General features: G+C 49.5%; 1 protein-coding gene across 4 annotated transcripts in view; it reads right to left on the reverse strand.

The window, feature by feature from the left end:
- The window catches only part of Pxb (putative Hedgehog signaling attenuator pxb), a 229,434-nt gene that overhangs the window by 60,421 nt on the left and 145,092 nt on the right, over positions 1-23,921 (reverse strand). For 3 of the 4 annotated variants that reach the window (XM_072012975.1, XM_072012974.1, XM_072012976.1), the window contains one exon: positions 10,409-11,759. The exons of the other annotated variant lie outside the window; for it this stretch is intronic. The gene's annotated coding sequence lies outside the window, so the exon portion shown is untranslated. The remainder of the gene's footprint in view (positions 1-10,408; positions 11,760-23,921) is intronic. 4 annotated transcript variants of the gene reach the window in all.

Consider the following 23,921-nt stretch of genomic DNA (forward strand, 5'->3'; position numbering starts at 1 on the left):
CGATCTCGACGATCTCCCTCTTTTGCAAACAGAGATTTTTTAACGTCTCCGTGATGAAATGACGAGAATTGAGTGACTTTTGCCGCATGCTCTTGGCCATGGCCCAAAACGAGCACGTAAAACCGTGTCTTCGCACCACTGACACGCATGGTAATTTCATTATGAAAATCCGACGAACCTTACGCGTTGGTGAGCGACACGCAGGAAAATATATTCGCTGTGTGACGGGACTGAAACCGTAACGTGGAAAAAGAACGGCGGTTGCGATACGAAATAGCGGACATTCGGTGGGACGGGGCGAGATTTCGTGAACCGCGTCGCGCGAAATTTCATAACGTTGCCGCCCTTGCACCGAAATTCACCGCGTTCACCATTTTCCCGAAACGAATGTCGCCGTGACTCGTATTTATAGTCGACCGTGGCTTCGTTTAACGTACTTCGTTGGGCAACGAACAGCTTTCATTTACGAAACGAATCGCCATGATCGATTAAACGCGAAGCATCTTGGAAGATTCAGAAAATCGATCGTTAAAATTCAACGACGAAACAGGGACTCGATTGGAAATTTATAGACGACATAAAAATGTTTGGGGAATGAAACGGTATCGGCTCATTCCCATGATAATGAGTTCTAGCAATCGCTTAAATAACCAATTACTGTGAATCAAATACAATCTTGCAACGTTGCGGAAATTGCGTTAATTTATTTTCGAGATTGTTAACTACCAAAATTTTCGTATAATCGTTTAAAAAGGAGGCTATGGAAAAGACAAATGCCTGCGCGTTCATTGATCCATAATTTAGCTCTTGGCGAACAAGTTTTGGTGAAAAAAGGAAGAAGGAAAGAAGCAGAGAGAGAGAGAGAGGGGGGGGAGAGAAACGGTTTCCCCAGGGACGGCGAAAGTAGACGAGATTAATTTGGAACGTCTCGAGATTTTGACGCGCGATTCGACGCCAGAAACTTTGGGCGTTAATTATTATCGTTGCGCTCTCCGGCTCCGGCACGGTATTTCGTTTCATCGCTGCATCCATCGTTACCAGCGGAGAGAGCAGAGAACTTTGAAACATTTACGAGCAACGTCGATTCGACGAGCTTCAAAGTTCATCGCGACTACTATAAGCTGCAGGCAATGGAAAAAAAAATGTACGAGAGCGGACCTTGGAGCGTAAAGTACGGTTTCAGTGACGCGTTTCTTCCTTCGCTTATGTCTGCTCCAACAGACAATTACAGCGGTCAGGAATCCAATACTTTTTGCTCCGAGAACCGCAGAAACGGCGTTAATCTCGTTCGATGTTCTCCAGCGAAACAACGGTTTGCAAGTGCGTTTGGTCTGCGTGGTAATTGCGCAAATACGCTCGTTAACGAACGAGAATGGAAAAGGTAGGAAAGAGAAAGCGATAGAACGCCTAACGTTTCTTCTGTATAGAGCGACGAACGAATAATTTCCTGTCGGTGGTTAAAAGCAAAAACAAGCAAACGTTTAATTGCAAACAATAAAGTAACTAAATCGTCGTACGAGTTAGCACGGCTGCCGTTGATATTGTGAATAAAGAACGTGAAACGTATACGGTGCGTTGGCCTAACGCTGTGGAAACGTCGAAGCGCACGATCGGAAATCGGCTCGCGTAGGCGTGCAGTCTGTCGACAGGGGACTGGCATTTGCGTTTTCGGTTGGCATACGCACGGCGAACACCGACCAGTGTCGCATTATTTCAGCATTAGCTTCGCTTACCGAGCCCCGTATCCATCCCCAGTGGTTAAGTGATACAAACTCTACCAACGCACGCATTCCCTGTTCCTGATGCACCCAATCCCTAGCTGCACCCGATACACGTCACAAAGATGATTATTGCTGTTTGCAAACAGCCGGCACGCCGCTAATGCCAACGATGGTGTCGACTTTATCGTCTCGTTCAGCCATCTATATACGCTTTTCTCTCTGTCATGAGAACACTTACGGGTTTAAAAGTATTCCTTATCTTCTCGACGGCACAAAGAGCCACGGATTCGGAATATCATCGGAGAGACCATAAAGGCCAAAGCTGAACGTTTTTGAACGATATTCTCCACCCACAGCGTTCCCAATTTGTCCGCTTTCTCTCGCGTCCAGAGACTGCCATCAATTGTTATCCTCGCGAACGACGCGTGGCGTACTCGACCCACGCTGAAGATCCATTTCGTCGAGCTTCGAGGCACGCGGTCCCGATTTACCATTCTTGGCGACTCTTTCGAAACTCTGCTCGACCGATGGAAAATTTCCACCGACTTGCTCCGCGAATCCCAGTCCCGTGAAATCGTTCGAGGAGCTCGCGACTCGCTCCAATTCAGCGCGTAGTATGGTTACGTTTCAACGATTCTTTTCTTCACTCGCCGGCGGAGCTAATCCGGAGTGGCAATTAATCCCGGAGGACGGTAACCGAGTTATCGGTACGTCTGGCGTTGCTGGCGAGAAACGAGCGAAACATATCATCCCCCGGAGCGCTTCTTCTTAGTCGACGACGATAAAAGGAGCTCCGGTGTTCTATGACGCAATGTTTAATGCAACGTAATTCTGCTACGTCATGCACGCACGGGAAAGGGAGAAAGAAAGAGCAGACTTGCGCATGTAGCCATGGTGCACGGTCACGGGAACATAACTCACGCGGAAAAGACTCAAGACGACCTCATCTCTATGTTAATCTTCCCTTCCCCGTGGCCCAGCGGCGTTGTACCGACGCGCGTCTCCTTCTTTCTTCCCTTCTTTCTCGCGGCTCGTTTATACGAGGATCGCCGATTACCGGCTTCAACTGGTCGGACCACACCGAACAACGCGACTCGCGGAGGCTGAACGTTCGCGAGATGCTTGCTGTACCACGCGAATAAAGATCGGAATAGGTGTTCCTTGGCGCGCGACTGGTATGGTTGAAATTGGCGATAATTGCCGAGAGCAAGTTGCCAACGATGAAACCCCTTCGCGTCGACGCGACCGTGTACCGGCTTATTATCTTGCGCGACATTCTGTGTCGCCAAGGAGCCTCGTCGCGCGTATGATAATGCGATCGCCCATAATGGCTGATGAATTTGCACCTTAAGTGGCTTTATTTTGATCGAACGAGGTCGGGCTGGTATAATGAGTGGAAATTAAGATGGAACGACTGGGACAAGTCCAACGAGTAGGTACTTTTCAAGACTGGCAAGAACGAGTGCGACGCCAAGACATACAGTACTTGTGGTAACAAGCGAAGAAGTTAATCCGCGCGAAAATTATTATTTAGCGACTAGAGGCTGGCTACGCCACGAGGCGCTACAAAAAGCTCGAACAACACGCTGTAAGGTTCGTTTTATGTCCTCGCAAAACGTTCCCATAGCGAACTACACCTGGCGTGTAATAAATATTTATCGCGCTATAAACGAAAATCGTATCGATCCACGCCTGGAACGCCTGTCGCGCGAATTCCACATTTTCTGTCCATTTACCAGTGCGCGTTAACGCGCGACTACCAGCGCGGAACGTTCAACTTTCCACTGACGGTTTTTGCTCGTGTCTAACCGCGACTCTGCCGCGATTTCGAAGCTAGAACCGAGGCAGTGCGCGATTCCAGCGTACCGAGGCCATGTTTAACCGCACGAACAGCTCCTGACAATGCCTATTAGCGAGTTGCGAGAGGGCAGACTCTCGCACGAGAGCATTTTTCGTATCATCTGATAACGAGGCAGTCGCGTTCCTTGTGCACCGGCCCGGACGCGCAATTATTCCAACCGAATTTTCGCCCGGGCCCCGCTCATTATGATTATGCATGCAGCCGGGATCGTTTCCGGCAGTATCTCCGCGAGAAAATTGCTGCAACGTGCGTAAGGGACGTTATTTATAGGTGGACGCGGACGGCAGGAAGGGTGGCGGTGCGCTTACGAAACGAAGGGTCGAGCGAAGGGCGCGGCTACGCCCGCAGCACTCGATTATTTCTGCGATGGCAGCGCGCGTGCAACGACCAACCCTTTCTCTGCTTCTTCTCTTTTTCTCTCTTTGTCTCTTGCTCTTTCCACTCGCTGCTGTCCGCCTAACTTTCGTGCGATTCCGAATCGGCCGTGGTTCGCTTTTAATTAGGGGACACCGACGAATTTAATAATTCCGCCCTTGAATGGCCGCGCGACACCGGCTGCTCTCGATGATCCTCCGGTTCGTTTCTGTCTGGCCTGACCTGCACTATTTTTCCTTTCTTTTCCTTCCTTGCTTTTTTTTTTTTTTTTTTTTTAATTTATTGTCACTGTTTCGTGGGATTGTGTCTCTTTTAAGAGGAAAAGAGAGAAGGGAGAAACCGTCGTTGGGAAAGTTGCCAAGCTGAGGCAACTTTTGTACCGAGGAACTACCGGTTGAAAGGCAGAAACACCGATAATTCCTCTAATCGAATAACTAATCAACCTTTATGCCTCGTTCTTCTTGATGGAACGCTTCCGTCGTTCTCTCCCCCGGCATTAATTCTCCGTTAGAAGATCGTAATCTTTTTACGAGATTACGACAGGGTAGGAGGTTGAATAGGTGCGGACGCGAAATTACCTGCCGCGTGAAAAGGCTTAAAGCGACCCTGACTGCGAGGAGCGTGTCTGGCGTGTAATATTTCACCGCTCTACTTCCTAGACGCGTGTAATACCTGCGGTGCATCGCGCGCGATCTGCCCCGTCTAATAAATAAATAATGGCGACAATTTCTTCTGCGGGGGATCCAAGTTTCTTCAGGATTTAGGTCTCCTTGGGGCAGAGGTGGACATACAATGGAGGACGAGATGAGAAAAAAGTAGCATCGAATCGAGGAGAAGAAGAGCCGACAGTCGGATAGGACGCGAGGTACCGAAGTATTTATAAGGCCAATAAGCTATCAGAAAGCTATTAAAAGTTTTCCGCGATCCAGAAATAACCTCTGCGCCCACCGTTATTCCCTGGCGGGTGATTTCTCTCTTTCGTAACATTTCCCAAGATCCGTCGGAGTTACGCATTGCCGCGATGCGTACCGTCTCACGCACAGTTTTTCCCTTTGTTCCACCAAACGTCTCTCCTTTTCCAGACACGTTACCCGACGTCGAATCGAGGCGAAGGATATCCAGGAAAATCGTACGTTCTCTTGGATACCTCACCTTCCGCTTTCAACCCCATCGAATTGCAGACGATGGGATATTTCGAACTCATCCAGGCAATTTTTCATTGGATTCCTTTGTACCCGAGGATCGTTCCGCCGCGTCGACTCTTCTTTTCCGTCTTGGAAATTTTCCTCTTCGAGTTCGTGGCAGTAAAAACAATAAAAACCCAAGATTCCCGCTTATCTCAAAATGGACGGATTCTATTATATTCTGAATCATGTACGTAGCTAGGAAGAAAGAACTATACCTGCTATTTATTATACCGTCTGTCAGTATTCGAAGATAAGAAATATCATCGATCCTCGACGAGATAGATCGATAGCGGCGCCTGTGAACGAGCAAGAACGTAAGCGCGAGCGTAGGCGCCCAACGTACAATAAAATCTGGGCATGGCCGCAAATAGCGGTCAGGGGGAAAGAAACGTGTAAATTCGTAAGACTTAACGATCCGTAAATCTGTGGCCATCGGGAAATACGCGGGCCGCCTACGCGCTATAATTTTCCCTCGTAACGATCCGCGTTCGCGCGAATTCGCAAGTAGACGACGCGAGTCGTAAATAAAGCGCGTGTAAACGACGTTTGTCACGGTGTCCTATAAGTCTTCGCGATTTAATACCAGCTCGATTTCTTTCTTCGTATCGTCTTCGACCGACTCGGTGTAAAAGGCGTGGAACAAGAAATCGATAGGAATCTCCACCGCGGAGTGCAGCGATCGTTCGTTCTCTCCCGCGAGATCGCATCGAGATCATCGATATCGATCGCTCGAGTTTCGGAATAAATTTATGAAACGCATTACGCGCAGTCGTGGACGATTCCGCGCGTCGAGTGCTCTTTAAATATTTGTAGTTTGACGAGTCGCCATCGATTTGCCGATGATACAGCGACAGAGAGTGTTTGTAGACACGCGAAGACAGAAGAGAGTGCGCGATGGGGGTTAAAATGACAGTCGGCAATCTCGCAGGATCATCCCGTCTCTCAACCGGCATCGATACTCTCGTCACGAGTGTCGCCAGCGTGGAACGCCGGTGTTCAGCCTCCCAGAAACTCGCAGCCCTCGAAACTGTCGCGAAACTCCCCTGTTCGCGGGCCATAGAAACAAAGTTCGCACCCTCTTCGGTCAGCGGTTGTACGAAGCAGCGAAATACGACGAGGGTCGTCGGTTCCCACCTCTCTCGTTTCGTTTCGTTTCCTTCTCGATTGCAGGCTTCATTCCGCGTCGTCGTGGATATATCGTTTAGCGCTCGCGATCAAACGAATCCGGCGAAACGAATTTAGAGGGCGAACGGCTGAAAATCATAGCCGTACACGGTAACGGGAGAAAATCGTTCTACTCTGGCATAAGTTAACTCAATTTTCCAATATCGAAGTTTAGCGAGCGACCAGGGAGTACGGCGTACCCCGGGCCACTTTCGCCAAACTCCGTCGTTAAACCGTTGGCCCCATTACCGATATTGCGCCCCGCGAACCAACGCCATCGTATTTCCATTTGACGCGGATCTATCGGTATAATTTCACCGCTGGAAAATTCGAGCGTGCTCCGCGGCTCGTTCGCCTCGCCCCTTGCGAGTAAAGCATCGCGATAGAAGGGAAGGCAACGGGACATCTAAAACTACTCTCGGCCACCCTCCTCCACTCGTGCGTCCTCGTAACCACCCTCGTAACTTTCTTCCATCCTTCCTTCCTTCCTCTTTCGGCCGTGGAACGTCGTTACACGCTCCATGGGGAGAACTTTTGCACGCACGTGTTTCGCGTTTCTCACCGGCGCGGTGCTTTATTAAACCGAGACCCTCCGGCAAGGGTACCGACTTCCAGAGAGTCCTCCCCCGCTAATCAGGTATTCGGTGACACGAGGGTGCGGGAGCAGGTGTCGCCGGCGTCTGAGCGTTGCATGCCGGTTCGCTAACCCCTGCAAGATTTCGCTTGAAAAGTTTACGATCGGAGAACCTTCGTTGCAGTGTTTAGCAATTGGAACGTCGGTTTATCAGACTTTAACTGCTGGCTCGTTAACGTCTCGCATTTTTTACCAACGCTGTTCTACCGAATCATCGAAAACGAGGAATTCCAGCAGACTCGGGCAGCGCTGTTCGTTCCCTCGCGTTGTCAATTGAGTCGTTTAGTTTCCAACCGTTATCTAGCTAGGTATTTGCTCTAGAAACGAGAAAACATTAACATTCCTGCGTGACGTGTCAGACCGACGAGTTTCAATGACAATTAACATTATCGGGAAAAAGAACAATTCAAACGTTACTTAGCGATAACGACTATCGCCGTGGGTATTTCGGTATTTCTTGTTTGCGTCATCGAGGAGAACATGTGGCTCTGGGCGAAAAGTCGACCCGCGTGGCTCGATGGTACACCGGCTGTGATGTGCTTCCATCTGCCGCTCATCCCGTAGACTATCCACTGCCAAGAGCGCGACCAGCTCGTCTTTTCGAGCGGAGTTCATCGTGGAATATTTACGCGCAACCGTGGATTTATTCAACGAATTTGACGCTCGATTATGACGCGCCTTCTCTCCGCCAAGCAACGGAAACTTTCCCACGATTTTGCCAGGGAAACGAAGGCGGAGAGATTTAGATGCTGGAGCGGTCATCGAGCTCGTCTCTCTCGGATTAACGCTAGAACTACCACACCAAATTGACTGATTTCATAATTTTATTTTAAAATTCCTACTTCATGTTATTTTTTTTTCCGCAGTGATGTCATGACTTTCGCAACGATAACTAAAAGAATGATACAATGAATTTTATTTTGTTTTTTGTGTATTCAAACTGAAAATAATTTTGTATCAAAGCTATTTATACCAGTATCAGTCAAAATGATATGTACTTTGCAAAGTGCAAAAGGTCTTGCGATCTGTTCATCGAAGCCCGATTGAACAGTTTCCTCGTTTTGTACAATTTCCCACGTGTTTTTTAAATTTTTACCGCGAATCATTCGATACTACGATATCAGTTATCAGAAAAATTCCGGACTGATCGTTAGATCGCTAGATGCTATCACTAGAAATACCACAGCAGACGAAATGACTGGTTCTACAATTTTATAAATGTGTGAACCCTCGTTTGGGGATTCCAGATGGATTAATAATGCTGAAAATGTACTACATAACATGGAATTCCTTCTGTAAGAAACTAATAAATCAATAAATATTCAAATATTCTATTATTACGTATTTTTTAAGGACCAAACCATTTTGACTGGTTTTGGTTGAAATAGTTTCCTGTTAACTATCGGTAGTTCTAGTGTTAACGCGCTACACGATGCTTTGCAACGAACACAAACGAGTTTATATTTCCAGCTCGATTTTGGCTGACGCGGTATCGTCTGTTCTACTGTATGTATATACGAACCAGCAACTTTTCCAACTGCGATCGCCTTTAGAAATCTGATTCCAATCGAGCTACCCTGTCTGCAATTAGAGACCCATTGATGTCCATCAATATTTAAGCTTTGCAACGTTAGAACGATTTTCACGATACATACGCATACAGTTTTCTTTCTGCCTTTAATTATCGACGCGTGATCGTTTTCGAAAAAGACATACGCGCAAAAAGGAACGATCGAAATTCGAAGAAGGAACGGGCGCAAAGTGATGGGGAGAAAAAGTGACGTTCGCAGAGGGTCGAGACGCGGTTTGGTGCGCAGTCAAAATAAACCGTGCCGCGTCTCGAACAGAAAACGAACTCCCCCGGTGCTGGTCTGGCTCGAATTTTCACCGTGAACTCTCGCCCCATAAGTTCCTAATAACTGTCAGCGACAGGCGCGCTCGCTACACCACCCGATCCTGACCGAGTTCGTGGGAGTCTCGAGATTATTTCTAATTTCATCTCCGTTCGTTCGGTGGCATGACCTCGTGCACATAGAGAGCAACTCGCGTCGTTCGTCGTAACTCGTTTAAATCGTATCGCGGCGGAAACGTTCCTCTTCGAGCGTACCGGCGAGCACGTTTTAACGGTTGCCAGTCCGAAAAGTATCACGATACTGCTGCTTCGTTCCGACAGTCACGGTTCCGGTAATTTCGCAAATGGAACGAGCGCATTTCCGGCGCTGCCTGGCCCCTGGATTCGCTTAATTATCGCGATGAAAATTCTCCATTACGCTGGGTAATCGAGAGTAAACATACCCGTGATTCGATGGAAATTAACCAACAGGTGAACGAACACGAGCCCTCGTCATTGAAAAGGCCGAACAAGCAGAGCCGAACTGAACCGAACCGACGACGGTGTCGATTTAATTCGTCGGAGAAGGAACAAAAACGAAAAAAAAAAAAAAAAAGAAAGAGAAGAGGACGGCGAAAAAGCGCGAAAGAGTGCGCGGGACCGTCGACGCGTATTTCCGCGGTAGCCTGTGTTAATCTCGCTCGACGTTTCGCTGCGAGTCGCGAATATCGATCTCCGTGGCACGTCGACTCTATTCAATCCTCGTCGGAGATGCTTTATTTGTTTGCTCGCTGCATTAAGTTCTGCCTTTCTCTGCCACCCACGAGACACGCGCTCGCGGAATTTTTCTCTATATCCTCCACCTTTCCGCCTCTCTTTTCACCGTTTCGCTCGTTTTTCCTTTCATGCGCCATCGTCCGCGCGCGTCTCACGTTGAATTGGATCCGCAGCTCGCAGAGATATCGTTTTACGTTAACCGCAGAAAAATGTCGGTCCTCCGAATCCAAGCGAGATACCACGCTCGCGCTGGGAACTCGTCGAATTCGCGAACGGTAACGAAACTCCGCGTCGCTGTGACGCAATCGTTAAAAGAAAGACGCTCGCATGGAAGCGTTTTAAATTGAAATAAAGTACTCGTTGCGTAACGCGCCATGATCCCGACGATGGATAAATTCGAAAATTTTCACATCCAGCGAATCCGACGGACGCTTGCGAATCCAAAATCGATTTATCGAACGACTATTGCCATTTCGTGCTCCAACACGATCGTAAGGCTTTTACGATCGGGATGATATCCGGCGGAACAGCCGGTTTTTAGAATGGTATCCAGGGTAATCCTCTTGCGGGAGAAAAATCTCACGGAACGGTGGCAACTTTGCGGTCTCTGTATCGGTCGAGGTCCACGTGCCGACGCGATATACACCGATCGTAATTTGCACGCACCTCGGAAACCTACGTTTTCAGTGTAACAGGCTTTCAACCTCGACGATACGGTCCATTTCCCGACGCAATTACCGTACCACTCACGCACGTTTTCACGAATAATTGTAGCCCCGTCCGTTCTCATATTCTGTCGTCGCTTTTACCAGCTATTATTTCGAGCTTGCAAAGAGCAATAATGAGAAGGATGCCTACCTCAAAAATTCGGGCGACACCTTGCCGATTTGCTAGCAGCGCATTTCCTTCGAAAATACGGACACCCTTCTTCTCGTAGCTTGCTTCCCCGCGCACCACTCGTATCACAGCAAACACAACGATCTTTCTTTACTCGCAAAATGATATATCCGGTGCGCCAATTTCGATCACTCTGTCGCTTGCTCTCACGAATCACTGAAGCACCGTAAGCGTGTCTCAACGGCAACGATCACTTTCCTCGAAATCCGTCGACGACCGTTCCTGCTCGTCGATCGTGCGCTCGTTCCGTTTGCGGAAAAGTTACCGAACGGCGGCTCTTTGTGCCGAAGAGTCGTTACGGATCTGCACGGTAGACGAAGCAACGGGGTCGAGCGATCGCGAGCCATACGCTGTCAACGAACACGATGATGAACCGGAACCACCGTCGTCGACAACGTTACACTACTATTCCTCGCACTGTCGATCATTCCCTTCTCTCACTCGTAGACACGTCGAGTATGCATACGCACGGAACCCACCATAGGAAACCTCACACCGTTTCGCACAAGTCGAAGACTTCCACGGGCACGATCGAGCTCGTATCCTCCGGTGTCAGCTGTCCCCTTGCGCTTCCGACGTTGCTGCGGAACATGTGTTCATGGAAGCTCGAACGCACCCGCGTGACCGAACACGAAACGTTCCTGCACGCCAGTCTCACAACCCTGCAACACCTTCCAACTCGTCAAGACACGCGCTATCTCTCGCGCTACCTCTCGCACTAAATTCTCAACGACTACGCTCGCTTGTCAGCGGCGCGCGGCACACTGTTGCTCGCCGTTTCGCCCGACCGCTCGGAGGCTTCGTTTCGTTTCTGCCCCCACCGTTCCCACCGAAAGCTTCCTCTACCACGTTGCCAGCTACCCCCATCCGATGCCTGGTCTCCCTACTCTCGTCGCGTTGCGCTACCAACCCCCCACTCCTTCGGGCCGCGACTCTTCTTTCTTCGTATTCTGCGTGGCAGACTCCTTTCACGAGGGTGAAAGCGAGATCGCCAAGGGGTGGAGTGGCGATGCTACACCGGACAAGGATGGAAACCGGTGTCGTCCTTTTACAGCGTGAACACAACGGTGACTCGGCCTGGAAAAAAAGAAGCTGCACCACGCAGGCAGGAGGGTGCACGCAACGAGTCCAGCTTCTCTCCGTGGTTTTACGTGGTACGCCCTTTGCTACGAGCCTGCACCGTGGTGCCCTCCACCGTCCCGTGCTGCCTTCACGGGGGTTGTTTCGTGTCGACGAGCTGACACAATGCGCCGACGAGCCGCTCACCGGGTTCAATGACAGGACTCTCCGTGTCGGGGTAATTCCGCGGGGGCTGCAACGAAACAAAGTCGTCGAGTTAAGTGACGCGCGTTGTTGCTGTTTGCACTGGCGAGCATTTAGCTCGAGACTATACAGATGATTTTACTGTCTGTTCTTTCCAAGAGTCTCTATTTAACGTCTATCGCGTTTCGATTAACCGCGCGACACTGTAAGCTCTCTTACTAGTTCGGGTTCGCGTAGGCTTTCGCGAAGGATTTGGGAGGATCAGAAGTTTCTTTGACGAAACATCTGTAGCTTATCGTAACACTGACAACGAGATAGCGAGCATAGCGTGGCGTGTGAAAGAGGAACGGAACTCACGCGTAAGATATGGGTCAGGAGCACGGCCAGCTCAGCGTTTCTCCTATCGCGAACACCTGCAATCCTCCTAGGACCGAACTGCGAGCTCTCGTCGTCGGAATATCCAACTCGCGTCGTTAGCGTAACCACTCGTTCCCCCTGTTGTTGTCAATCGCGATTTACGTCGATTTAACGGAATAAAGTACAACGCTCTCGCCTAATCCAGCGATCCCAAGTTTTCCGGAAACCATCAAGCAAATGTCTAATCATCTCGTAGCGTGCGAGCGCGGTTAGAGAGCCGGAGCGGCGGCTTGCTTTGACCAAACACTTAACCACGCGTTCCTACGCGCATATAAACGCAACAAGGCGGACGTATCGTGAAAACGCAGCCGGAATTGCCGACCATGTTCCAGCGGTGTACCGGCATATTGGACGGAATTAATTAAACGCTCCTTCTCCAAACCCCCTCCCCTACGCCTGGCCAGCGTAGGCGTATTTACTCGATGGGCTTTGAGGATCGGATTGCAAGCGCCCCGTGAGAGAAGGTCCCGTCGTTTGTTCGCTCCTCCTTTCCATCCGATCTCTCTCTTTCCCTCTTTCCCTATCCTCATCGCACCCCCTGTCCTCATACGCTCATCGTTCCTCTCACGGTGGTTGCATGCTTCCAGGCAGCGGTATTTCGAGGCCTAGCGGGGACTACCGGCGGACATCCGCAAATACCGCCAACGAGTATTTAGAAATCCTTTCGTTCGGGCCGATGGATTGCGAAAGGGAAGCAGAGTGGCCCCGGCGCCTGGCGTCGGTAACTTCAAACGGGCTTTGCGAAACAGGTTGATGCCGAAATAGTCCATTGTGGTTATCGTATTACTCGCGATATTGTACTCGTCATCGACCTGTTCGCTGGTAAATGGTCCGCGTTTTGCCAGAGGGTTGCGCGCCTTCTCTCTGTACCTAAACCGCCGCGCGTCAACCGCAGACGTTGATGGAAAGAGTCATCGGTGGAAAAAAGAAGCGAAAGAAACGAATAAGGTCTTTGGAGAGCGGGTAGAGGCGGATAGCGATCGGATTCCGCGGAGCCGGGCCAGACTCGAGCAGATTATTCGTCGACGATGCTCGATGGGCGGACGCCGGCGCCTACGCCGAGCGGCGACAGCTTTTCTGGAAGCGCTCCAACCGAGGCTTGTTTGCCGAACGCCGAGCCGAAAGGTGATGCAGCGAATTTTCCGAGTGTTTGCTAAACATCCTTCTGGAGCTTGTGCACCGTGACGGCGAGTGGATGCTCGTCGACGGGCCTTCGCGTGTCGCTGCAAAGGCGTTAATGCATTCCGTGAGAAAGTGGACACGGCTTGACGGAAACCGTGGTACCGTAAGTGGTCGTTGCCGTGCTCTGTTCCGCGATTTATCGTCGGTAGGAACGTTGCGTCGTAAGGAAGGATTCGTCTTGCTTCGCGAGGCACGACAATGCTTCTCTCGACACGGCAACGTTAACAGCGCGATTCGTGCGGGTAGCTCGTATTTGTATACGAGATCGTTCGCGGAATATTCCTTTTCTTCCGAAAATTAGCGAAAACGACCAGGACAGCGGAAACTTTCGAACGTTATCAACGTACCTCGACAGACGGACCGAAATCGATGCTTTGGTTAAGAGTTTTAACGCGAACAAATACGGTTCTCAGGCTGGCCGCACCAGTAGATTTCATAGTGAAGGAAGATTGCGCAGTCTGTTTGCAAGGGATGATGCATCGTTCGACAAACACGGGTAATCTTCGTCGGTTTTCGGGCGTCAGAAGTTTGTTTAACCTTCCTCAAAAACACGCGAGATAGCCGGTGTATCTAGCCGGGCAAATAGACCGAGGAACTTGTCGTATCTCTGGAGAGAGGAACCTTTCGACAAAAACACGCGATAACCGCGTCGAGCTACGTGAAGTTCGTTGCTCTCGGAAATTCGTCGGAAAAACCGGCGATAAAGCGCTAATACCTTCGAACGACATTCTTTCGCCGTTGCTGGGAAGCCGAAACAACGCCGGTGAGCACGAAACTCCCCAACACGAATCACAAAGTATGTATACTCGCTGAGTTGGACTCGACCGCGCTTTTCACCGACTTTCCACGGTTTCTTCCGAAACTCATCGTGAAACTTATCGACGCGTTATCGGTCGACGAACTCCGCGTTCAACCGCGTGCGTTTGCTCGACCGAGGTGATCAACGTTCTCGATTACCACCGATGATCGTTACTTGCTTTTAAATAAACATGGGACGCGTCGTGGAGAGTTACGACCGATTCCACGTTCACGTTTGAACGCGATTACCACAGCAATGGATACGAACATCGTACCAGATCGTGTAAAGACGATAACGGGAACGTCGATAAGATTAAACAGCACCGGTACAAAGAGCCGTGCTGTCCCGAACCCGTGTCGACGCCGAAACGATTTTCCCCGATGCTGTTCGATCTTCAAAGGCGGCACCGTGTCAACCGGAACGCTGACCCAACTGTTTGTCGTGTTCGTGAAGGAGACGAGAAGGGTCATTAAAATATCGTCGCTATAAACAGCCTGACTCATGACGACCCGCGCACGCGCTACCCTGATCGCGACAATAAAATTGATATTAATGGAGTTAGGAGCGGTATACCTCTGGTAATTCATCCCGGTCATTTACAGAGCGGTTTCTTTAACTCCTTTGTCAACGTCGATGAGAATCGTATTCTACCTAAAGATCGTATCTCCCCTTGGGATTGTTTCTTTATCTTCTTCGATCGGTAATAGCGTTCGTAACTTGAATCGTCGTAGATTTTGTTGCTTAGAAATGCTAAATAAACTATTCACTCTTCCTGACATCTGCGATATGAGATCCGTTAGAAGAGCGTGCCAGATTCCATGAATTTCCTCTGGTTGACGTGTTAATAAACGGTCATCGCGAGAAACAGTTGCGATTTTTCTTCGTTCTGAGTATTCGCGATGCTGGCAAAAAGCGGACAGGTTGTGTAACCGATGCACCGGTATCCGCTGTTCCTTCCACGTGTTCTTCGCTCGCCGCGTCTACGCGCATCGTACCTACACGCAACGTGACTACACGCACAGTGATGGTTACGCGAACGTCTCCGTATGGGTTCCGAGGCGCAACTGATTTATGATCCAAAAAGAAATTACGAACGTAGGTGGACGATGATTTATCGCCCGGGAATAAATTGCGTATACCTTCGGCTGGCAGGGGTCGTCAGTCCGCGGAGTGCAGCGCGAACGTAGTCGAACAACGATAAACGCGAAGACTGTCCATTGAGTTCGCAGTGCTCGCTATCCACTCGTTTGGCCTGATAACGGTTTCTACTCAAACGTCCAAGGGAAATTTCTCGACCTTTGCTTATTACCGTGTTTATTGCCTTCGACGATGGAGAATCGCCGATCTATCTCCGCTTTCACCAGTTCGTCGTAAAGCAATCTCCAAGAACCGAACAATCTGTCCTCCGCGTTTTTCAATTCGCTTTCCCGACGACTAAAATCGAAATACGACGACCGAAAACTATTTCAGCGCGTCGGGATACTTAGAATTCAGTTGATAGTGACGGATGATTAATTCGCGAACGGTCGAAAGGAAAGTTGGGAATACTGGTGGTTAATCAGCACGGCGCAAAGTGGCTGTTAATATATCCGTGGAACGCGCGACGCGATCGTGCGCAGGTTTGGTGCGACGTTGGCGAAATTATTTCACGGCGAGATACGCGCCGGCAGCTCGTACGTTCCGCGGTCGCATACTCGAAACGTCGCCGCGAATTTAAACCTCGAATTCAGCGGCACGTGCGCCCGGCCAGGATTACGACCGGAGAAAAACGAAGATACCGCGGCGAGATACGCCGCGACATAATTCATTCCGCCGCGTTATATGAAGTAGCTCTCGTGATGAATTTCAAAACGTCCGGTTGCCACGCGCTCGGGAAATATACCAAGAAAAATGCGATGCACCGCCTCGCGTTTAGACCCGTTCCTTCGCTTTTCCATTGTTCTCGTTCTTGAAAAAAGGAGAAACGGGCTTGAAAAGGGCTGGATGCGTGATGAACAGGCGGATTTATTTCCAGGATTTCGAGTTACGCTGTGACGTGAACGTGACGTAACCGAAAATTTCCAGCTCGTACGCTGAATTTTCCGAAACGCTATTGCCGTTATGCTCTCTAGAATTCTTCCATCTAACCTTTTTTTTTGGGGGCATAGAGCTTGGTATCTTGTAACTCTGTTGCCTTTATTTATACTAAGTATACTAAGTATTCTAGCGTTTCACGTGACTAAAACGGACGAATTAAAAAATTTACCCGGGGCTAGGTAGGCGAAGGAGCAAAAAACGAGACCAGAATGGACGATAAGTCGGTTTTCAACGAGCGTCGCTATCGGCGGTCCAATAGCCGAAACGGCAGTCGCGTTACGTGGAATGGAAACTTGAAGCGTGTTTACCTCTAACCGTCGTACGTCTCATTAGCTTATCTCGACATGGAAATGCTAGGCGTTGCAACCTAGAAACGGCCCCGTTGCTTTTTCTCCACGCGTTTCCAACGCTACGAACTTCGACGAGGACCGGTTCTTTCATATTCGTTCGGTGTGAACGCCGCTTCAACGAGGAGAAACTTACGCATCTCGTTATCCAATCTTTCGAAGGAAGATCTCTCAAACGGTTCTCAACTCGTTCGATTAATTCCGAATTCGTAATGGCCAACAACCTCCGACAAGCATTTCAATCCTCCGATAAATCCGTTTTCCGCGTTATATTCCCACTGGGTCGCGCGCGATCTCTCGCAGGAAGAGCTCCGAACAACAACGCTTCTGTCATACTCGGCATGTCCAGATCGCGAAAGGTTGGACGAGCAATTATAACTTCGCCTCGGTCTGATCTAATTCTCCGAGAGAAGCCATTCGAACAGAACGAAACGGTTAATGAATCATAATCACGAGTCGTTAAAGGGTTACGATGACCCAGCTGAAAGGTCTGCCAGGAAAACGACGCGAGATGGTGGCATGAAAGGCGAGCCGGTTTCAGGACCGACCTTGACGATGCTTAGGAAATGACGGCAATTATCGCGAGGACCGGTTGCTCGCGAAACGAAAGGAGACTCACATACACCACCGCGTCTCCACTTTCCTCTTCTTCTCTGGATTCCGACCTGGTCGCTTTACGCTGCCACCAATTAACCCCCTGTGGATCGGGGTGACCGTAAATTCATAAATCCATCAGTCAGAGTCCGGAGGACGTCTTGGAGAGCTTTGGACGCGATGAGTGCCTCAACGGGGTGCCGGAACACGGAGAACAATGCTTTTGGATTTCGAGACGAAATCGCGCATCCGCACTCCTGTGAGTTCGTAACGCTTGCCAGTCACTTGCTGGCTCCATATCCGTTTTCGGATGTGCGAGTCTTCTGGGAAGCTGGTTGACCGAGTCGAGACAATTTCGTCACAGTTGCACGTCGTACCCGGAGGCCTAATCGATGGTCGACCGTGCAACAATACTTACGGCCCTTGTTACTACGTACGTATTATAGTTTAGGGTAGTCTGAAGGCAGAAAGTTGAAACGTCGGCATTTATTCGAGGCCCGGTTTATTCGGCTACGGTTACAGCGAACGTATGCGACGTATTGTCGTTCCGAATTTGATACGTCGAAGCAGCGAAATATACGTACACACGGCTCTAAATTTACGCGATAAGAAAATATATTCTTCCACGATTGTATTTTTATTGAACGTACAGACTATGTTGTCAACAATGACGAGGTTTCCTGTGAACGTTTATATACGTCCACCAAGGTCCTAAACATTGACGATCAACGCATCGGTAGTAGGTCTTAAAAATAAATCAAGCGATGACGTCGTATCGAATAAAAAGAGAACAACGACAATGAATAAAGTTTAGTTTTAGTTTTTCTAGAATTGATCGCGTAATGGATTTCTATGAATGCGTGTTATTCAGACGCGTCTTATTCGTTAGAACTCCAATTATGAATCCGCCGTAGCCACAGACTAGTCCTTGCAACGAAAGAACGTTTATTGTCGCGCACTTCGTTGGACGCAACTGTGTAACGAAACTCGAAGGTGTAACGATTAAAGCTACGTTTAATTAAAGATGCCAGGCGTCGCGAGGAGATTCTCCCGCGGGTACACGCCGAACGACCGTGGGTAATTCGTGGCTTTCGCGGCTGGAAGGAGAAGCGGTAGAGTTTCGCCGGGCGATGAAACCGGAAAGTTTTCTAGAAGTTAAGAGTTTCGGCCCGGAGATCGCTCTTCACTCGGATTAACCGAAAGTAACCGGCAGCACATCCTTAATTGGACCATCGTTCTTGCACGCCTACCGCGCGCCGCTTCTCGCTCAAACCTTCGCCACACGTTATTTAGAAAGCTAACAAGCAACTAAATCCTCGCTTAAACGAGCTCCCACGATCGAGCGTTTACGCAGTGCGGAATTTTTCCTTCTGTGTCTTCTCTTCCCGTTCATTCTACCACAGTTGGCAAATTTTTTCGTCAAGAATCATCAGGATGGGAAACGCGCGAGAAGAATCTGTCGACTCGAAAGCTGCGATCAACGTCGAAATTTCCACGAAGCTTTTCGCCTACTCGTTCGATACACGAGCGTCGCTACTTAATCGGCCGTGAAGAAGCCCATCCACTCGGTGAATCCGAGTTCGAGAGCCCGTCTCGTCCCCATGATCGAGGATACCGGAGCCCTGCCACGCAGGAGAAATCCCTAAAGATCGATTCGAGCGTGCGAGGCTTCGCGCCTCGCCGTCACTGGGATCGGCGTACTCTCTTAACGCTTTAATCCCTTGGCCGTAGCTCCGGGGTTTGGGACCGGAGGCTCCTGGTAAGAAAAAGAGGCTTTCTGCCTCTCTCGCGCGTTTATCTCGTTCGCCCTCTTTCTCCAGTCGTCCCGAATTCGTCTCGGAATTCCCAGTTTCGTACGGAAAACCTGTTTATCTCACACTCGGTCTCGCACCATGCTCCTCCCTCTTTGTTTTTCCAGCGAGGCTACTGATGCAGCGGACCTACTCGCACTCGGGATTGGTCCACGATCCACAGTTTATAATCTGGTCCGCTTTGGGAGACGTCAGTTGGCACGCGAGCCCCTAAGGCATCCCCTCGTTCGACCGTCGACGGGTCGATCCTCGTTCACCGGGATTGCCAGATATATCGAAGGGATGATATCTGAATTATCTTCGTAGGCCGGTGTTTGACCGTGGAGGTCCGTTAAAACGTCCGAAAAACAACAGGCAGCGAGGCGAACAGTTGGGTGAGACGCGGAGATAATTGGTGGTCAGGTATGCCGGCTCGTTCGATCCGCTCCGATGCCTATATTCGCTTCGCTCTAACTCCCTCAGATTTGTATTGTTGAAATACGTCGACTCGTTAAAGACGCGCACCTCCTTCGGTCTACACGTACGTGTACTTTGTTTTAACAGTACGCTCCTTGTTCCTTTGCGTTCGCTGGCGCATTTTTCCCCTCGCTGTCTGATTATTGCATCTTTTAAATAATTCTAAGAGAAATTTCCAAAGCGTATCCTTTCCACGTATCGGGATATCGTTCATTTACATGTACACGTCTGTTCGTCGTTTTCTCGATCTGCATTTTGATAGCCAAGGAAGAGTTGCGTTAGCTTTAAAATGCTACGGCGAATCCTCGTTATCCGTCGAAAGCGATCAAGAATCAGCGATTCGTAACGCGAACAAGAGTGCCGGATTCGGCTCGTAATAAACGGCTTCGCGTCGTCCAGGCCGAATGGAAATAACGCTCTCGTTCCAGGAGGCTCGCAGGGCTTCTCGTTTATTCGGCTACCACGCGGGCTGTCGTATTTGCATATACAGAAATTCATCGTAAAAGACCACAACAGAGTCTGCGCAAACATTTCGGAGTGCATTTAGGCAGGGCCCTCGTCTACAAACACGTCCCCATACAGCGGCGTCGGTGTAAACGCGTCTTGTACATGGATAAAGCCGTCTCGTTCGAAAATCCTGTGTAAACTGTGAGCGGTAAACGGCTTCCTGGGACGATGACAGGGGCCTGCTTCGATGTCCCCTTTGCGTCGTGTCCGGAGGAAACGTTGAAAACACCTGCATCCAAAACTCGAGCTTCTTTAGCCATAGAACAGATGTAGAGGACACATCGAAAGCTAACTATTCTGTACGTAGTTGCGAGAAAATGCAAATTAATGTCGACCGCTATGACAAGTTTCGTTCGAACGTTAATTCGTATTCGAAGAAGTTCGTAGCACGTTACTTGCTCGACTTGCATTCACGGGACTCGACGTAAACGGTGTAGCTTACCAGGTTTGCCGCAGGAGGCCAAGAATTATTAAAGCGTTACGGTCATTAATTATCCGGAGATTAAACGGATTAGCGGTCGAGATCGGAGTTAAGGGAACGGGAGTATGTTCTTTGAAGAGACAGCACGCGGCTCCGAGAGGAGATTGAGCGGTCTTCATTACTCGCCGGCCGCTCATTATGCTCTCAGCTTGAGGTCCTGGCACCTTCCCGCCTGGCCGTCACCTTTCGTGGCTCGTATCGGATCTTAGCTTTTCGGGTATCTCTCCGCCACCTTGGCGGCTTCCTTCATCCGAACCTCGCGTCAGCTTGCTAAACGATCGTTTAATCCATCGCTCGTCTATCCTTCTATCCGGAGAAGCAGCGACTCTATTTCGTTTAATTCTTCCTCGAGAACGAACCGTTTCTCTGGTTCTCGTCGAATGACCGTACGGCCATGTTCCTTCGATAATGAATCGTCGTAACGAGCAATGCAGAGCTGAGCGAAACGCCAGACAATTATCATCGACGAAAGCTCGAACGCGGACACGTTCGATCGAATATCCTCGTATCTGGACGCGGTCTGGAAATGCCGGGATATGCGAATAATCCCGGTCAATTTCGTCGATACATGCCGCTTATGAGCCTGCAGCTAGCTCTTGCCGCGCATAATTATCGTCGGCGTGATATTCGAACCGTTGGCCGAATTACGTTTCCGTTCGTTCGCTCGTTCGCCTGCTGTCAATCATTTCCAGAAATCGTGCCAGTATTGACAACAAGCGGATTTCTCGAACTGCAGAAGAAGTTATCGTTCGAGTGGCTGCGTGGAAGGTGGCTGGCGACCAGCGAGGATGTGTAGCGAAGAAAAGAAAGAAAAGTGAGCAAGCGGAAGAACAAAAGGAGAGGACAGACGCGCACCTGACCAAAGAGAAACAGCGGACAGACGAAGTAGCTGACGTGACAAAACCGTGGACTTGTTCCCAAGGCCGAAGCCGAAACGCACGCGCGTACACACTGTTACACGATTCCGCTCCGGCCAGCATGGGATTTGCCTCTTCCTCTCTCTCTCTCTCTCTCCTTCTTGCTGTTGTTGCTGTCGGTTCCGCCAACCTAGTTTCCCGGGGTTCGCGGCAAATTTCATAATAGCAACGGGAGAACCGCGGGAACCTCGATGTTGATTGTCCATCCCGGCGATCCAACTTAATTAAAGAGTCCTCGAGTGCTGCTTGACGCTGCGCCGACCAAAGTCACCAGGCTGAACCGGACGGTAAATATTGAGTTTGCGTCGGGCAGAATGTAGCCCGATCTCATGCGAACGTAATAGTCTCCCGATCGAACGTTATTATGCGCCCGATAGCGTGGTTTTCTGCGTGATAAAACGAATCGCGCGAATATGATATTCTCGACTAATGGGAAGTTGTTGGAAAAAATGGGATATCGTAGTTACGCAACGTAACTCGGTATATATCGTACTTTGGAATACAGAAAAACGCGGAAGGAAAACAGCTTGTTATTGTTTCGCTCGTAAAACTACATATTTTCCTATATTTTTTCGTGTTGCTTTGATTTCGATCACACTCGTTCTGAGTCAGCTGGTACAATAGTCCGTCTTCCATCGGTTTCCCAGTTTTCATACATTCCGACAACGAATTCGTCCTGCGAATCGAATCGTCGAATTCCAGTCTCGTCTGAATCTCGACAAACGAGTGTGCGTAGATAAAATCGCATGCACACGGAGCTTGGCGCGACCGTGCAAACGCGAGCAAACGGAAGAAACTCTCGAGTCAAGCCGGTCTATTCGAACGCTTTATGCCACGGTAAAGCCCGTAAAAGGTTCCCTCTTTGGTCGCGTTCGCGCACATCCACGGCCACCGCGTATACCTTATAAGCGAACGCGCGAAGGAGAAGCTCGTGCCAGGACGAGGGTCCGGAGGAAAGGCGGACGCCGAACGGGCCAGGAAACGGAAAACACGAGCAGCCATTGTCGTGGAAGACCGTGGCTGGCCATAATCTGAAACTCGCCGGTCCATTCACCTTCCCGGAAACCTTACGTAAATACTTCGTTATTTATGAAAGGATTACCGGAGGCCAGTCTATTCCGCAATAAATACAACTTTCTCGACTTCTGCCAAGTATCGAGGGATTTTCGAGGTATTCGTTCATCGACGGATGCAAAGTAGAAACAAATACGCTGCGAAGAGTAAGTTTGGACACCGAGATGGACGAGCCGACATCGTGTCCCTGCGAAAGAATAAGGAACCGAGCGAGATCCGGTCTACCTGTCTCGGAAGATTCGTGTTTCTAGCAAGTCTACCTTTCCAGCGCCACGTACAACCGCTTTCTTTCGGCGATAACTCGTCCGGTACGTGCGCTACACCCTTCACGGGCCACGCCATTAATATTCTGAACTCTCTTCTTCGAGGGTTTTGGATCAACCTTCTCGACGTTCCTGACGAAAAGAATTGGCCGGTCGCGTACGTGAGGACACGCGCTGTAAGACCGACAGACCGCTTATCCATCGCGAACAATTTCGTTTTTGTCACGTCTGTAAGACTCCACGGAGGGAAAGGGACTGAATTACGACGACGCGACTCGCTTGTGATTTATATAATGGAAGATGAAACAAACGCGATCAAACGTTAACTTTATTTTTTTGACCGTACCTCTGCACGGTGTTTCGCGCTGAAATCGCGTCGGATTGCGGCACACCTGGCCCATAAATTCGGTATCATTAGATCCTCTAAATATCATCCGGACTGTTGGAGGATTCACCTCGAACCCTATTATTTTTTATGACCGTTATTATCCCTGGAATAACCTGGATGGTTGGCGAGTGAACGAGGACCGTGGCGACTCGCCTCTCTTTTAGAACGTTCACCGAAATCACGAGTCCGGATACACCGAATTTCGTTTTCGACCGAATCGATCGACCGTTCGAACAACGACGCACAGACTCGATTTGATCGGATTGCGCGCCGTTTTTCGATTTTCCATGCGAATCACATCGATACACAGCCACGACACGCAACGAAACTTTCCCCCTTTTTCTCCGTTATCTGGCGCACGTTTTCTCGAACAATCCGCCAACAATAGGTTCGTCATTTTCAGGTCGGAAGCTCCTACTCATCCTACTCATTACCCGAACCAGTTGAAACACCCGAGCGACACAGTGGCTTTATTCGCGTTTAAAATAATGTCGCGTTCTATTGTTGGCCGTGTTTGCCGAGTAATTATAAATTTCCCTCGATGGCATCTGTTTCTTTCGTCGAAGGACGCCACGGAATCTAACGATTTCGTTGCGCATTTAATCTCAAAACGGACGAGACAAATGCCTGACGCGAACACTCGAAACAACTCTCGCTAAACAAGAGAAGAACATTCGACCAATGGAAATTTCGCCGTTTGTATAATCGGACAAACAACGAGGTCGCAACGTTGAAAGAAACACCATCGCTGGAACTTACTAATTTTCTCGACGATGAGATGGTTCGTTTAATTAAATCATACCTAATATCATGTCGATCCACGATAGGTAAAACGCGCAAGGAAGATTGGGACAGCGCAGGGAGAGGAAAAATATAATAAAAGGAATCATCGTCGTCGT

Source organism: Bombus fervidus, chromosome 11, assembly GCF_041682495.2.
Source record: "Bombus fervidus isolate BK054 chromosome 11, iyBomFerv1, whole genome shotgun sequence".
Lineage (NCBI taxonomy): Eukaryota > Metazoa > Arthropoda > Insecta > Hymenoptera > Apidae > Bombus > Bombus fervidus.